The 15,136-nt window shown below is 43.1% G+C and overlaps 1 protein-coding gene across 1 annotated transcript in view; it reads right to left on the bottom strand.

Annotated features, from left to right (window-relative positions):
- ITPKC (inositol-trisphosphate 3-kinase C) overlaps window positions 1-14,550 on the bottom strand; it is a 902,887-nt gene extending 888,337 nt beyond the window's left edge. The window contains exon 1 of the mRNA XM_086938015.1: window positions 14,250-14,550. The gene's annotated coding sequence lies outside the window, so the exon portion shown is untranslated. The remainder of the gene's footprint in view (window positions 1-14,249) is intronic.
- Between the last annotated feature and the right edge of the window lie 586 nt (window positions 14,551-15,136).

Genomic DNA, 15,136 nt, shown 5'->3' on the forward strand with positions numbered 1-15,136 from the left:
TTTGACAGAGGTACTGCCAGACAAGGCATGGCATTACTGCTGTATCCAAACAGAAAATGTATCTATGGATAGTAAACACAAAATCATACACTTTAAATTCTTGCATTGATTATTTACACTCCATCTTGACTTGAGGTTTTAGGTTTGGATGTGAACTCTAATTTCCTTCGCTATTTGATTTTGATTTGATTTGATTCGGGTTTTATATAGCGCTCTATCGCTCCGAGGAGCATCTTGGCGCTAGATGTGATTTGTGTGGATCAAGGGGGGGAAAAGATATAATAACCCCTAGAGACGTTTCAGAGTTAGACCAGGGCTTTGCAGGTAGTGGCTGTTTGATTGTAGATCCAGGTTTTGATGGCTTTCCTGAATCTACTTTCGCATGAGATTTCCCGGATTTGAGGAAGGAGTTTGTTCCATGCTCTTGATCCTTTGACCGTCAGAAACTTTCCCCCTCTAGTGGACAGTCGGAATTTTGGGATGATCATTAGGTTGGCCGTGGCAGATCTTAGGTGACGTCCGGGGTGGTAGCGGTTGAATTTGTTGTACAGGTAAATTGGACCTGTTTTGTGGAATGCCCTGAAGGAAATTATCAGTAGTTTGAATAGTATTCTCTTTTGAATGGGAAGCCAGTGGAGAGTGTCTAGTGCTGCCGAAGCCGAGGACTTTCTCGATGTTTTTAGCACTAATCTTGCTGCAGCGTTTTGTACCATTTGCAGCTTACGTAGTAAGGCTTTGTTGGCCCCTACATATAGACCATTACAATAGTCTAGCCTGGATGTGATTAATGCCACTGCTACTGTTTTCTTGGCTGATAAGGGAAGGAAATCAAAGAATTTCCGAAGGCTCTTGATGACATTGAAACATGAGCCAGCCACTTCAATGGTCTGTTGTTTGAATGATAATGCCTCATCAAATTTGATGCCTAGGTTGCGGGCACTCTTTATAGTGCTTGGCGGGGCTTCGGCATTGGGTGGCCAGCAGGTTTGGGGGGAGAACAAATTATTTTTCCCGAAGGGTAGAATTTCGGTCTTTGCGGTGTTACATCTCAGGTGGTTTATGTTCATCCACTTAAAGGTGGCTTCCAGACAGTCCCTAAGGGAGCGTTCGGCAATTGCGGCGTCCTCATCTAGAATTAACACTAGTTGAGTGTCATCGGCGTATGCTATTGAGCTGATAGCAAAGGAGGAGATGAGTTTCATTAATGGGACCATATACAGGTTAAACAATATAGGGCTTAAGCTAGAGCCCTGAGGTACCCCAGATTGAACTTCCCTGGCCTCAGAGTGATATGGCCCTAGGATGATGGTTTGTTTTCTTTGTCTGAGAAAGTTGGTGAACCATTTCAACACAGTGCCCCCTATGCCTGCGCTACTAAGGCGATGAAGTAGAATATCGTGGGACACCGTGTCGAATGCCGCGGATAAATCAAGTAGGATCAGGACAGCTCTTTTGCCCTGATCCAATCTAATTGTTTCCGTTGAGAAGATGAGGGCAGATTCAGTGGAATGGTGGGAACGGAAACCCGCTTGGTTAGGGTGAAGAAGGTTATTGTTTTCCAGGTACGCGGTGAGCTGTTTGTTTACGCATGTCTCTGTAAGTTTACATAGTGCTGGGAGAAGTGATATGGGTCGAAGGTTTGACAGTGTTGTGGGGTCTGTGAGAGCTGATTCTATACATGCCGTTTGGTTGTGCCCCCATTTAACATGACATTGGGTCCAACTATTTGAGATCCTTTCCAAAATGGAACATTTTGAAAGAACTCTCTCACAGCTTCACTAAGCTATGACCAGGAGATACCTAAAGGAGTGAGGAAATATACCTTTATGGCATGTTTGCTTGCAAAGAGATGAGTAGCACTAAAATGGGGTAATGAAACAATGCCTAAAACTGAAGAATGAATTACAGATCTTACTTACTGTAAAGATATGGCAGATAACTACTCAGCCACTTTACCTATCATGTTGGGGCCCAAAAGCATTTAGGGACTTCTTCAGGAGAATCTGACATTCCAGGATGCAACTGGTCAAAGGCTTGGAGCTAATGGGATAGATGGCGGTATGCATGAAGAGAAGCAATAACACTTGAAAGATTTTGGGCCTTATGATCCTTTTAAGAAAGCTGCCTTTGCATATATGTATAGAGAGGTGGGTTTCACCTAGCACTGTAGAGGGGAGTTATCTGGGTACTTGTATTAATGCTTTTTAGATCAACTTCATGCAGACTCATGATAAGTTGTGTGTATGTTTCTTGATGCTTACTGGATGTCAAATTCTTATTTATATTAGTAAAGTCCTGCTCTGATTGAACTTGATGACACTTGGTTGTGCAGCCTGAATCTATAGAGTCCAGCGAAAGTATATGTCAAGCCAGAGAACTTTTGCAATTTACAGGGATGCAATTCTACATTACTTCTTGTTTATTTATTCTTTGTTTTGCGGAATTGCAAGAAAAACTTTACATTTAAAAAAATAATAATCATAATAATAATAAACTAATAAAGTAATTGGAACCCGGATAAGATTAGTGTTTCATGGAGTTTTACAAGGGCGTATGTTAACTGTTGGTAAACAGTAAAATGCCATGTACAGCTACAAGAAAAGAAATTACTACATTTTCATACATTTAAATGATTGAAAACAACAAAGCACAGTGGGATGCTCAAGCATGAGGACATTAACAACTTAGAGAGTAACACCTTTTATAAAGGCACAGGGGATAGGGTTCAGCCAAACCAATACCAATGTTTTTCTCCTGGACTAATTGTTAAAATCCAAACTTATGCTATGTGGATGCTTAATTAATAAACACAAGAACAACAGAAACATCTTCGATGTCAAACAATAACCAATTATGTTCCAACCCCAATATTTAGAAGCTCATAAATATTTCATAAAATACATGTGACATTTGTTAATATAGTTTATCATCCATTGTTTTGGTCCAAAAATAACAAAGAAAACAACGATATGCACTAAAATACTAATGATAGTTTGACATCGAACTTATATCCGTTGTTCTTGTGTTAATAACTAAGCATCCACATTGCGTAAGTTTGGATTTTAACAAAGAGTCCAGGGGAAAAACTTTTGTATTCGGATACTCAAGCATGAGCACAGATAGTACAAACAACATATAAGAAGAAAGAGTTCACAGGCAAAAGAGAGCAATGCTGGCCACTTTCGAATCAATATTAGATTAAAGGTTTGCCAGGAAGTGCTAGACACAACTAAGATAAAACACAATGGCTAGGTTGTGAGAGCACTACATTAAGTCGACGTTTCGATCCACTTTTACTCTAGTTACACGGGATCATCATCAGGACTAGGGTTGAAAACAAATGCCTGTCTATAAATGTAATACAACCGCCCATTAATAGGCTCTTTTTATCAGTAGTGTTTGGCGAGTCCACCTACATAAATTGGTGTAAACCGCGCTTTCAGAGTGAGATTCCTCTGCCTGAATTACGGGGTCCGCGCAGATGCAATTGGCCTGGAGGTCCTGTTTAACCGCCACCCAATTTGAACTCTTTCTTCTTATATGTTGTTTGTTCTTCCAGAGTAAGGTACAGGACTGTGCCTAAAACATTTATTAAACTGCTTTCTCATTGTTTAAATAAATACCCTGTCCGGCTGGACAGTGGACAAATATAGATTCCTATTATGGCCTATATTTCATTCACACCTCTGATTTGGATAAGCTAAGGACCATTGTCTTTTGTAACATAATTCCCCACGGTCCTCAGCCAACTGTTTGGGTTCCCTTGTTAGATTAAGAAAAAGGGGCAATTCCAAAGCATAAGCAAGGGAAGGCTAATGAAACTGGTGGTAAGAAAGTGAAGTTGCCCAAAAATATTCGAGTAACCACTGTTGTAGGGGACCAGGCCATTGCGACTACACCTGTAATTGTAGACGCATCTAATGAAGGTCTAATACCCACGAGAGTGGTACCCCAGGCTGAGGCTGGGGGCAAGAGCTTAGGGAGCCCAGGGAAAAGGGTATGGATGGAGGACCCCCTTTTGGTTAAAATGGGTGATCTTTTGAAACACTTTCTTCGCCCAGTTGAAGATAGATTGACCAAAATTGAACAGCAATTAAGCAAGATTGAAATTGCATCATTGGGAATTGCTGACTCATTAAAGATGGTAACTATACCAAGGGTCAATGTTCCTTCAATGAATCCCGGGGAGGGAAGGTCGCTACTGATCGGGTAATTCCGTTAGCTCCGACTACTGTTTTACAGGCTTCAACTGTCCCCCCAACTAAGGCACCAGTGGTTTCAGTAACTAACAAACCAACCCAGTGCAAATCAGCTCAGTTGAAGGAGGGAGTTGGGGACCCCGTAGCCCAGGCTCCCGGGGGGGGTAGTTAACATCGACTTGCCCCCGGAAGTAAGCCCTTATCTGGTGGTTTTAGCAGGGGTCCCGGCCCTGAGTAAACCAGGCCAAGAGTCATTTATGGTTTTAAGAAATAAAGTTGCCGATTGGCTAAACAAGTATAGACCACTGCCAACGCACATTTCGAGTAAAATACTCATGGTACGAAGGGTGTCCTGGGTGTGACATATGGCTAAGGATATCAGGGGGGACTGCGTTCTCGTTAATTTTAAAGACCCCAGGACAGTGGAGCACATTTGTAACTGGAAATACTATAGTCCAAAGGCTTCCATCCTATCCCTCCCATTGTCCTATTTTTATCCCCCTGATTATTTTCCCACTGTAGATGAAGGGTGGACATTAGTAAAGTGGAATGGGAGGGGCTTGATTAACGGGGGCAGACTGGAGTCTTTACCAACACCGAGTCAAATCTCTATCGAAAACCGGTTTAGCGGTTTGGAGGCCGTTGACTGACTTCAGGTTCACGAAGGGGTATCTTCAAGCACTCTTGCCCTACTCAGCAATAGTACTGCCAGTCCACCTCATCCAACCCTGTGTCCATTTCCTGAATCGCCAACTATAGTTCCAGCACCTTTAGAGGATAATTTAGAGAATGTATGGGGCCCCTATTCAACTCAAGGCAGTGGTTCTATTGTGAATCTTAAAGTCGTTTCATGGAACATAGCGGGCTTACGCAACAAGCTATCTCTCCCGGACTGGAACACTTTTATTGATGACTATGATTTGCGTGTATTCCAGGAAACATGGAGTCTCGAGCCGCTGTTCAAGCGCGGTTACTCGTTTCCATATACCTGCCATCTCCTCTGGACGCGGGCGCCCATCTGGTGGTCTCATGGTCTGGGTTAAGGCTGCGCTTAACTGTAAAGTTGTGTATCACTCATGTCCAACATCAGACCTGATGAGACTAATGATTAAAGGCACAACGGGCAATATAACCTTAGAACTTTTTAACATCTATGCAAGAGGCACTCAAGGAGGGGCAAAATCTTCAACTATTTCCATCTTGTCTGAAGTGCTTTTGTCCTGCCCCCCTGACTCTTTCACCCTGATTGCCGTCGACCTAAACTGTACGTTTGAACCTTTGGCAATTGATGATATTCTGGGAACCCATGTTGAAGATGCAAGATGGGGTATACCTTTACTGTCGATCTTGCCAGCCAAGAAATGGTCACCGGTGGTCATTCAACTGAGTGCCCTAATGTTGGAACTTGGTTTAAGAGCTGTTAATGGGCGTACACCCTCCGATGTCTTGGGAGCAAACACTTATAACAGGGTGTCATGTCCGAGCAGAATTGACTATATACTGGTTGATAAGAGGCAATGGAAATATGTGTGTGACATGATTGTTATACCGTCTATTGATAGCGACCATAACCCTCTATCCCTATCACTAGCTCTGAGATGCTATCAAAGGCAATTATACCATCCAATTGCAAAAGGTTTCTCAAATGGCCAAAATTCATTCTGAATGAACAAAGAAAATTAGCTTCGGGGGAAATCTTAAGAGATCAGACTGCTAAGCTTTTGGTTGCTTGTATGAACGAGACTGGGCCCTCAGTGGTGGAGACAATCTATGTTGAAACAATTGACCTGTTGGGTTCGCTCTTTTTAGAGGCTCCGTCTCATAAAAAGCGCATCATGAGTAGTAAGCCAATGGAGAAGTGGTTCAATAAAGATTGTAGGAGGAAAAAGCTAGCATTGTTACTTGCCGTTAAAACCCACAATACTGTTGAGGTGCGTATGGCGAGGCAACAGTATAGACGAGCCATCGTAAAGGCGAAAAGGGCATGGGAAGAATCGCATTGGACTAGCCTGAAGATAGCGAGCCAGTCTAAGAATGGCGAGCTCTTCTGGGCCCTGGTAAGAAGATCTAATGGTTGTGATCCGGACCAAATCCCTAACCATATTACTGATGGGGAGTGGTTTGATCACTTCAGGAGACTCTATGCAGGAGACAAGATTTTGGAGAGATGCGGGTCGTTAAGTTGCCCAATGGCATCCATCTCTATTCCCTTGGGCTCCTTTGACCCCATAGGGAAAAATGAGGTGGTGAAGGCCATAAATAAAATCGTCACAGCCAAGACTCCGGGACATGATGGTATACCGGGTGACCTATTTATAGCAAACGCCTAGCATTGGGCCACTTATTTTGTATTCTTGATCAATGCTTTGCTTGAAGGGTCTCCAGTCCCAGACTCCTGGAAGGGAGCAGTAGTGGTCCCTATTCACAAAAAAGGGTCCAGGGGGGACCCTGCCAATTACCGCCCAATAAGCCTTATCGATGCAGGTCAGAAGGTGGTTGGCAGGGTCCTCTTGGAGAGGATCCTTTCGTGAGCCGAAGAAAACAATATCATCTCGCAATTCCAGGCATGGTTTAGGGCATGCACAAGCACAATCGACCAGGCTTTTAGGCTGGTACTTCTACACTGGAAGGTGGTAACCATTGGCAAAGGTGGTCTTTATCTTGCATTTATTGATTTGAAGACCGCCTTTTACCTGGTTCCTAGAGAACGCCTATGGTGGGTCTTGTAAGAGATGGGGTTTACCCCGCCCATTTTGAACCTCCTGGCTTGCATGCATGATGGGAACTATGCCCGTATTCGATGGGGCACTCAGGAACAAATAACAGACAAAATCCCCGTGAACAGAGGCGTCCGCCAGGGATGCGTATTGGCGCCAACCCTGTTCACGTTGTTTGTGAATGGGGTTGTTTCCTTCTTATCGGAAATTAATGCCGATGCTCCCATTCTGGCAGGTGTCAAAGTCCCTGCATTACTTTTTGCGGACGACACTCTGCTGGTATCGAAAACACCAGCGGGTTTACAGAAGTTTTTGGATCGGTTCTGCCTCTTTTGTAAGGAGAGGGGCCTAGTTATCAAAACAAAGCTCCTCTATTTCAACCCTAGTAGGTCGTCCAAATCCACCCTCGTTCTCGATGGTGTGCCTCTAGAGCATGTGAAAGTTTTTGATTACTTGGGGATTAGAGTTTCAGATAACCTGAAATGGCAGCCACACATTGAAAAAATGGCCCTAAACCACAAGCGGGTTGTGGGTGCGATAGGGAGGGAACATCGTGCCTCAATCTCTAGGCCCATCGCCCCAGCACTGGAGATTTACGCCGCAAAGGCTGTGGGCTGTGCATTATATGGAGCTGAACTTTGGGGCTTTGGTAACGTAGACACCCTTGCATTGGCAGAAAATAAGTTCTTTAGAGAGCTTGCCTTGATCCCCAGGGGGACCCCCACCAAGCCACTCCTGAGCGACTTGGGTCGTCGCTCAATCAAGGATTTAATTACTTTGCGTCCCCTCCTTTATTGGGCCCGATTATGGCGCATCCCCGAATTATCTGGTTATGCTGACGGCCTTAGAGAAGTAATGAGTCTCCAGGGATCATATAAGATTGGTTGGCTAGCTAATGTAAAAAGGCTCCTTTTGGCCACTGGTCTTAAAACTGCATGGGAGGCAGGGATTCCGCAGTCCAAAAGAGAAACCAAGAGAGCATTTTGGGCATGGATCGATAACCAGGAGCATAGAGATCCTAATTTAGGTAGATGGACTGACGAGTTTCGCCAACACAAGCTTTTGCCTCGCTTGGAGCCCTACATGGATTTTATTCAGAAACCGAGAGATAGGGCTCTTTTTATACAATTCAGGTTGGGCACCCTCCCTGTTTGTGAACGCACGAGTAAATGGAGTCCTCCTCACCAACTGCCCGTTGATTGCCCACACTGTGCAGGTGTAGTTGAAAACATCCCACACCTTTTTTTTGTATGTCCGGCTTACATTAAACCCAGAATGAAATGGTTAAAACCTGTGTGCCGACAGCTTGAGATCAGGAATCACTCTACCGCCCTCAGAATCCTCCGAGCAGATGCAAATACAACCCTAGCCTGCGGGGCGGCCAAATTTCTAAGTTGGGCCTGGCTTATAAGATCGAAAGTTTTATGATGAATAAGTCCAATTATCAATTTTTATCTCTTCATCAAAGCTGCTTTTGTTTAATACATTTTTATCTTTTTATTGTAACATTGATTATTAATGTAATTTTCTTTTTAACTATATTTATTATGTACTGTGTTTTTAAATGTTGAATGCTTTTAAGATATTTCATATCGAATAAAGCTTTGTTGACTGACTGACTTTAGAACTATAGGTCAAGCCCTCCCATAATCTTGTATCTGGAACATGTCAGACACCATTGTCAGTAACGGCTTACACTAGCAACCATCTGACCGCTGGCAAAGAAGTGCACAAAAAAAAAAGAAAAAACAGGGTAAAAGACCTCCCTTTATACACAAATAAACTGGAACTGCATCCGCAAATTAATCAGGACCTTCCGAAACCTACTGCAATTTAGTACATAGCTGACACACCTCTTCAAAGAAAACGACATCACAAGAAAATAACTGTCCACTTACGCTTCTGCTTTCAGAACCCAGCTACCCCTGCAAGCACTTGTTTATATTTGCCTTTAACCCAGTAGCGAACTCCTTTGCCCATTTGTTGTGTTCACGCTCTAAAAACAGCAGATACATAAATATATTTCCCGACGCTAATGAGCACAGACTATAGCTACCAGAAAATAAAAGAATTCACTTTTAGTAAATTTGTATACAGAGTTTTTCATTTTCAAATTAAAATAACAGGGTATATACTTCACTATTGCACAGTATCGTCACTTCTAATTTGTATGAGATTATGTCCTGCTCACGTATACAATACAACTTATATAATAGCACAGGTGATTTAAATTATTTAGTTGTAAACATATCATAATAGTAACAGGTAGCGTACTGTAAATTTTTGCTTCACCAATCCACAACTCGAATGCTCCCATACTGTGGCGTAAAATCTTTTCACTGCAGGTAGTATAACAATATTCTGTCAAAAGTTAAGAATTTGCCTTAACGGTGCACTGCTTTATAGTTGAATGTTAGCAAGAATTGGTGGCTCTAAAATACCATTAAGAGACTATTATCCCTTGCGAAGCTTCAAAGACGGCAAATACATTTTCGTTAACTAGCTTCCCTTCCTGTACTGGATTTCTAGATGCCTCTTTATCACTCGTCATAGTTAGTAAACATACCTAATCTATATTGCTGGTCATGAAAACATAAGACCCATTTACTTCTACTTCTTTTGACTACAGGCCTACTAGTTAGTATAGGGTGCTGAGACAATTTAGATTGTAATGTGCAATATGTAAAATGAAACATCAACATCTATCAGAACCAACAGGGAAGAATATTTCTAGGTTGAAAATATAGGAAAGGGACCCAAAACAGAGCTTACTACTCAGAGTACCACTTTTCGAGGTCAAAACGAACAGCAAAAGAGCCAACCAGCATGGACTGAGGGATTTCTCATGGTTCCAGTAAATGGACAGCTGCACCTGAAAAACCAATACGAAGAGTGCAAACCAAGGTGGCAAGAACCAGTGGCGTAATGCAACTTGAGCCCCGCGTAAATGCAGGAGGACCCCAAGTTCCGGACCCAGTTGGAGCTCTCAGGCCAGGAACCTGCCAGTGCTGGGGGAGGTGGAGCTTGCCCCCCTCCCCCACCCGCACTGCGGTGGCGTTGGTTACGCCACTGGCAAGAACCATCTTTCTCAACCAAGATTCTTTCATGCTGCGGTGTGAGAGCCTTCCACACTGCCATGCTCAAATTTCTATAATTAACTGTAGCAGCTACTGGAAACAGGATTGGAGGACTCCTATGAGTTAAAAACATCTTCATCAAAATGTCTGACTTAACAACTGTTGCTATTAATAAGGTCATCAATAGCTCGTTCTCAGGAGGAAGGAGAATTTGCAGGTGCTGTCATTGTGAAGTATTCGGGAGAGCAAAGATCATGTAAAATTCTAGTCACTGGATGAGCTTAAGATTAAGGGGAACCATCCCATGGTGGGAGACCAGAGGCAACAATGGCATGCACTAATAATAAATGAAGCTCTCACCTAAAACAAGCAAGGAACCAAGATGGGAAAGCAGTTCATGCCCTGTTGGGCTCCATAAAGAAGTTCTGCAGGCAGAGTAAGGGGAACAATTGGGAGCTGTTGGAGCAGTATATTGTCTTTCAGAAAAAGAAGAAATATTATTTAGCCTAGCCCAGAAGAGTCCTAAATATTTATATATGCCATCCCTCTCACTGGAGGTCTTCAATGCCTTACAGAGTGTCACAACATAAGGATGACTTACAAGACCAATATCATCAATATTACTCAATTTTGACTTATGCAGAATCCAAGATGACAGCTCTGTGATGGGAAGCGTTTTATGGCGAGCCCTTGTGTCAGTGCAAGATGATGGTTCCGCACGATTCCTTAAGTTAGTGCATTATGGGAGATTGGAGCAATCTGGGTATAGGAGCTGCAAGGGTCATTATGGGAGACTGGGGCAATCTGGGTATAGGGGCTGCAAGGGTATCTAAGAGCTAAACTGGATCAGCATTTTGTGTTCACTTGGGTACACTTGTTGTTGTATGACTACTTAATCCCTAGCAAATCAAGCTGGTCTGTCTAAATGAACGAATCACCACTAGTAAGTGCCTGTGTTAAGGGAGGATAATGACTATGCAACAAAGTCTGCAAACTTATGGAGCAAACCGATATGAGAAGCTCTTCAACCTGCATGGAAAATTCCTAAGGGGCACTGTACGAAAACTGACCCAAATGATCACAAGAATGGGGCTGTCAGACCCCATACTACATGCACAATTGTTGAAGTTCTGCTTTTAAAAACTGCTAACGGGGGAGGGGGGATAACTTCAATAACTCCAATTTACATCTTCAGCTGTCCCCTGGACAATGGCAGCTAGCGCCGGGACGCCCCTTGGCTGGGGCAGCCGTGCGCTATACAAACACCTATAACATAACATAACATAACAATAAGGTCAGAAGTGGCTTAAGCAAGAGCCAAAGACCCAGTACAAGGGAAGCCAACTGGTCTAATATTTCTGGCTGAAGAAAGCTCTGATGGGTCCAAATAAAAGTGGAAGGGATGGTCTGAAAGCGTATCTGTTATCCTGTTTAGAACAAAAATGACAGAAATAGGGAATATCAGCAGAAGGACTGTGGTGACTAGCATAGACAGAAGAAGGGAACATACACCCAACAAGGCTTCCAAATTGCTCTTACTGTTTGACGAGCAAATGTTATCCATCTGCGCTAACGCTGTGATGCGATTCAGAAACAAACAGTATGATACATTTTATTTTGCATAGCTCCATTAATTCAGTAGGAGAATAATGAATTATGTAGTGGAGTTTTGCTAGCTACTTTTATACTGGCTGTTATCATCGTGGGATGTTCTTCTGCCTGTATGTGAGATGCTGTTTTTTTTCCACTAGCTCTTTAGAGCTATGCATTTGACGTCTTTTAAGGGTGCCATTTTCAGGGTTGCCTTTTATGGAGTTGTGATTAGGTTTCTTGCCTTTAGGATAATTGAGTGTAGGATTCTGTGGCGTTCGACTGCCTATTTTTAGACGTGCATACTCATTTCCTGGCTGCTGTTTAGATACTATGATCTATTTTTTTGATTTTTGTTCAACTGTTTTATCAGCTGTTTTTAGAACGGCCAGACATTTTTCGCCCACTTATAGTGACAAGATTTTGTTGACTGCTCTTTAAGATGAGGTGGTTTTTTTGAGTGTTTCTGCCGTGGTTAATTGTATCTGACATTGCACAGCTGCTTTATTATTATTTTTCCTTTATGATTTGACATTTTACTACTGTAATGTTATGTTGACTGTTTTCATACTGTGCGCTTTACTGGGTTTTAGTTAGGGCCATTAAAATTATAGGACACTGGAAGACTAGCTAATTTGGCAGGAATTAATACACAAAGATGCACGTTCTCTGACTGTTATTTTCTTGTTTTGTAATTTTAAAATATTTATATATAAGCAGAGAGAGAGCCAATATGCCTTTCTTTTTGTTAAGAGGCGTGTTAACTTGAAGATTTTATGCGTGCTCCCTCCAGATGTCCCAGAAAGAAATACATATAAAAGCAAAGTCTTGGACTACACCAGTATGGAAGATAGTAGTAGAGCCCCATTGCTGAACATACAGCATTAGGAGAGGTAAGGTGGGCTATCAAAGATGTGTTTTATGAAAAGGAATCAGAAAATGGCGTTTGCATCCTAAGTGAAAAACGTAGAAAGCAAAAAAAATATATTGCAAATTTGATGCTTTTGACCATGGCCAGTATTTCATGATGGATTTAATAAAGTCTATGTATGCGCAGATGTTCACTTCTGTAACAAAAGAAAAACGCACTTCCAACATGGTTTCAGGCCAGCAAAGTGAAACAAATAAATGAGCAAAAGACATTATTGAACAGTGACCTATCTTTATGACACACTAAGGAATCCAAACAGCACGTTTCTGAAAACAAAAAAGCCATAAATCAGCAACTGAAATCTCTCTATACGAGCACAGTAAATACATCAGAGAACACACACTTGCTTGGAAATACAAGATACACACATTGTCACAGATACAGTTTAAAAAAGGACTTATTGATGCTCAAAAGGAAGCAGCAATCAATGTAAAGAAGGCACAGGTACCTCAGGGAACTACTCAACCATGATTATTGCCTTATTTTACTACTCAAACAGTAGTCAGAGCCCAGTGTCCTTACTTAAAATCCAATGGCAACTTTGCTTTGCCACTGATGCCCTATCACTGAAACCTAATGCATCACTCATGGTAAATGCAACAATCCACGAAATGGACAGCCCATGAAATCAATGGCAAACCAAAAATAAAAAAAACATAAAAACTAATGAAAGGGGCAGACCCAAAGCCTACACTCTCTATGTAGTTATCTTTATTGTACTTTTTGAAGAACTGCTGTCAACTGGATCATACAAGCAGATAACGATTTCTGAAGCCAAATCTAAAAAGGGGGCCCCAATGCTGGGCAAAAAGCAAAGGTTTATTAAGAAAGAACAGTCTATGCATTAGCCAGATACTGTTTAAAATGTTACTCAACAAGTGATTAAATTGCATCCTAAAGTACGTAACAGCTTTTTACTAACAGAGCCCCTTCTATCACTCAGAGTAAAATATTTATTGAAAAGTTGCAATTTGCACTTAGCACAAAAAAGTCTATGTGCACACTTATAATAAAAGGTGCCCCTCTTTTATTATGTGCATTCCGGTGATGATAAGGTTTTTTTCAAGCACAGACAAAAAGCCAGTCCACATTTCATCAATTTGGGGCATTATTACTGCCTATGTAACTGTTTAATCTCATCGGCAACAGCTTGATATCAGGCTGTAACGACCAAAAGATAACCAACTAATATTTGCTATGGGTCTGCCATTGTGTTGCAACTGACTTTGAGCTGGAAACATGTTTTGTTGAAATCTGTAAACTATGCAGCAGATGGCGGAATACATTGGCTAGTATAAAATAAATCCAGAAGATTGAAAATACCGCAGAAACAATAATTTGAGAGGTCCTGCTTACAGTACATAGTGTTGTGCAAATGTTATATTGAGAGATATATTGCTTATCCGTGTTGAGACTGAATACGGTTGTGATATCTTGTTTAGCCGTGGGCGTACCAAGTTGTGAAAGTTATCCCCAAGATTGTTCTTTGGCTGTTTCAGGACGGTTTGCAGTTTGGTGACTAAGTTGAGGATGGTCTGGCCACTTCCTCAATGAGTCTGTGATCCGTGCTATTTAGTTGTCTATTCTATGATTGCAGGAGTCTGAGCTGGACGTTTTCTTGCGAAATTGTTGGTTTATATGTGTGGCGTCATTACACTGGCTTGTAAATTACCGTTATTTTCTCCTCAAGCGAAAGGATCGGAGACATAAAAAGCGGACTCACATGTCCACTCACCTGCAGCCCGTCTTTATTCTTGGCCCTCGAAGCCTCTTTACTCTGGCGTTAATAACTTCAGCTTCCTCCTGGGTTGGAAAGAGCAGCGGACTGCGAAGCTCCACGCAACGGCGAACCTTGGGCTCGCCAGTAAAGGCGAATTACATGGCGCGTCATCACTCAAGGTATTGTGTCCCCCGCCGCGCCACGTAAGAAACCTGCTTCCCTCACAGAACCTTTCCCACGCGCCGGCTGCTCGAGACACAGTGACACTAGCGGGACCAGCGGAGTGCGACAACGCTGCAGCGAGGCGTGGCCATCACAGGAAGGAGGCGCTGCTGGCCACTCCCACGCCTGCTCCACCCACCTCCTTACAAACTTTTGTTTACTGAAAGCCCAATGGGCGTCTCGTGCGCCTCATGGAGGCGACGCGCTCACCTGAAGAGGGTGGGCACCTGCTGAGTGCGAGTCTCTGCCCACCGCAGTCAGGGATAGAGACAGCATCGAGCTAACTTTTCTGATTGTAAAGGTATAGACAGGGGCGTAACACAGGCCCCCGCAGGCCACGCATTGCGGGGGGGCCCCCCCGCTCCAGGGGCCCCCACGCTCCAGGAGGCCCTCACTTCATTATTGATTGAATGGTGCACAGTGCGCACAGCACTCCCCCGGCATTTTAACAAATTAGATCATGGTGCGCAAGGCATGCACCAGGGGGCCCCCCGGCCCGTCGCCCGGGCCTCAGAGGCTCATGAATCCTTCCCACTCTTCATTAATAAAATGGGGCACAACTTTTTCTGCGCACGCACGGGCCCCAGCCGAGCCTCTTATAACTGGAGTGCGGGCCCGGCCGGGGCCTCTGAGGCTCGTCGTTTGAGTGTTCTCCGGGGTGGGACAGGGCTGGTGACCAA

Source organism: Lissotriton vulgaris, chromosome 9 (genome assembly GCF_964263255.1).
Source record: "Lissotriton vulgaris chromosome 9, aLisVul1.2, whole genome shotgun sequence".
In the NCBI taxonomy this organism is placed as follows: domain Eukaryota; kingdom Metazoa; phylum Chordata; class Amphibia; order Caudata; family Salamandridae; genus Lissotriton; species Lissotriton vulgaris.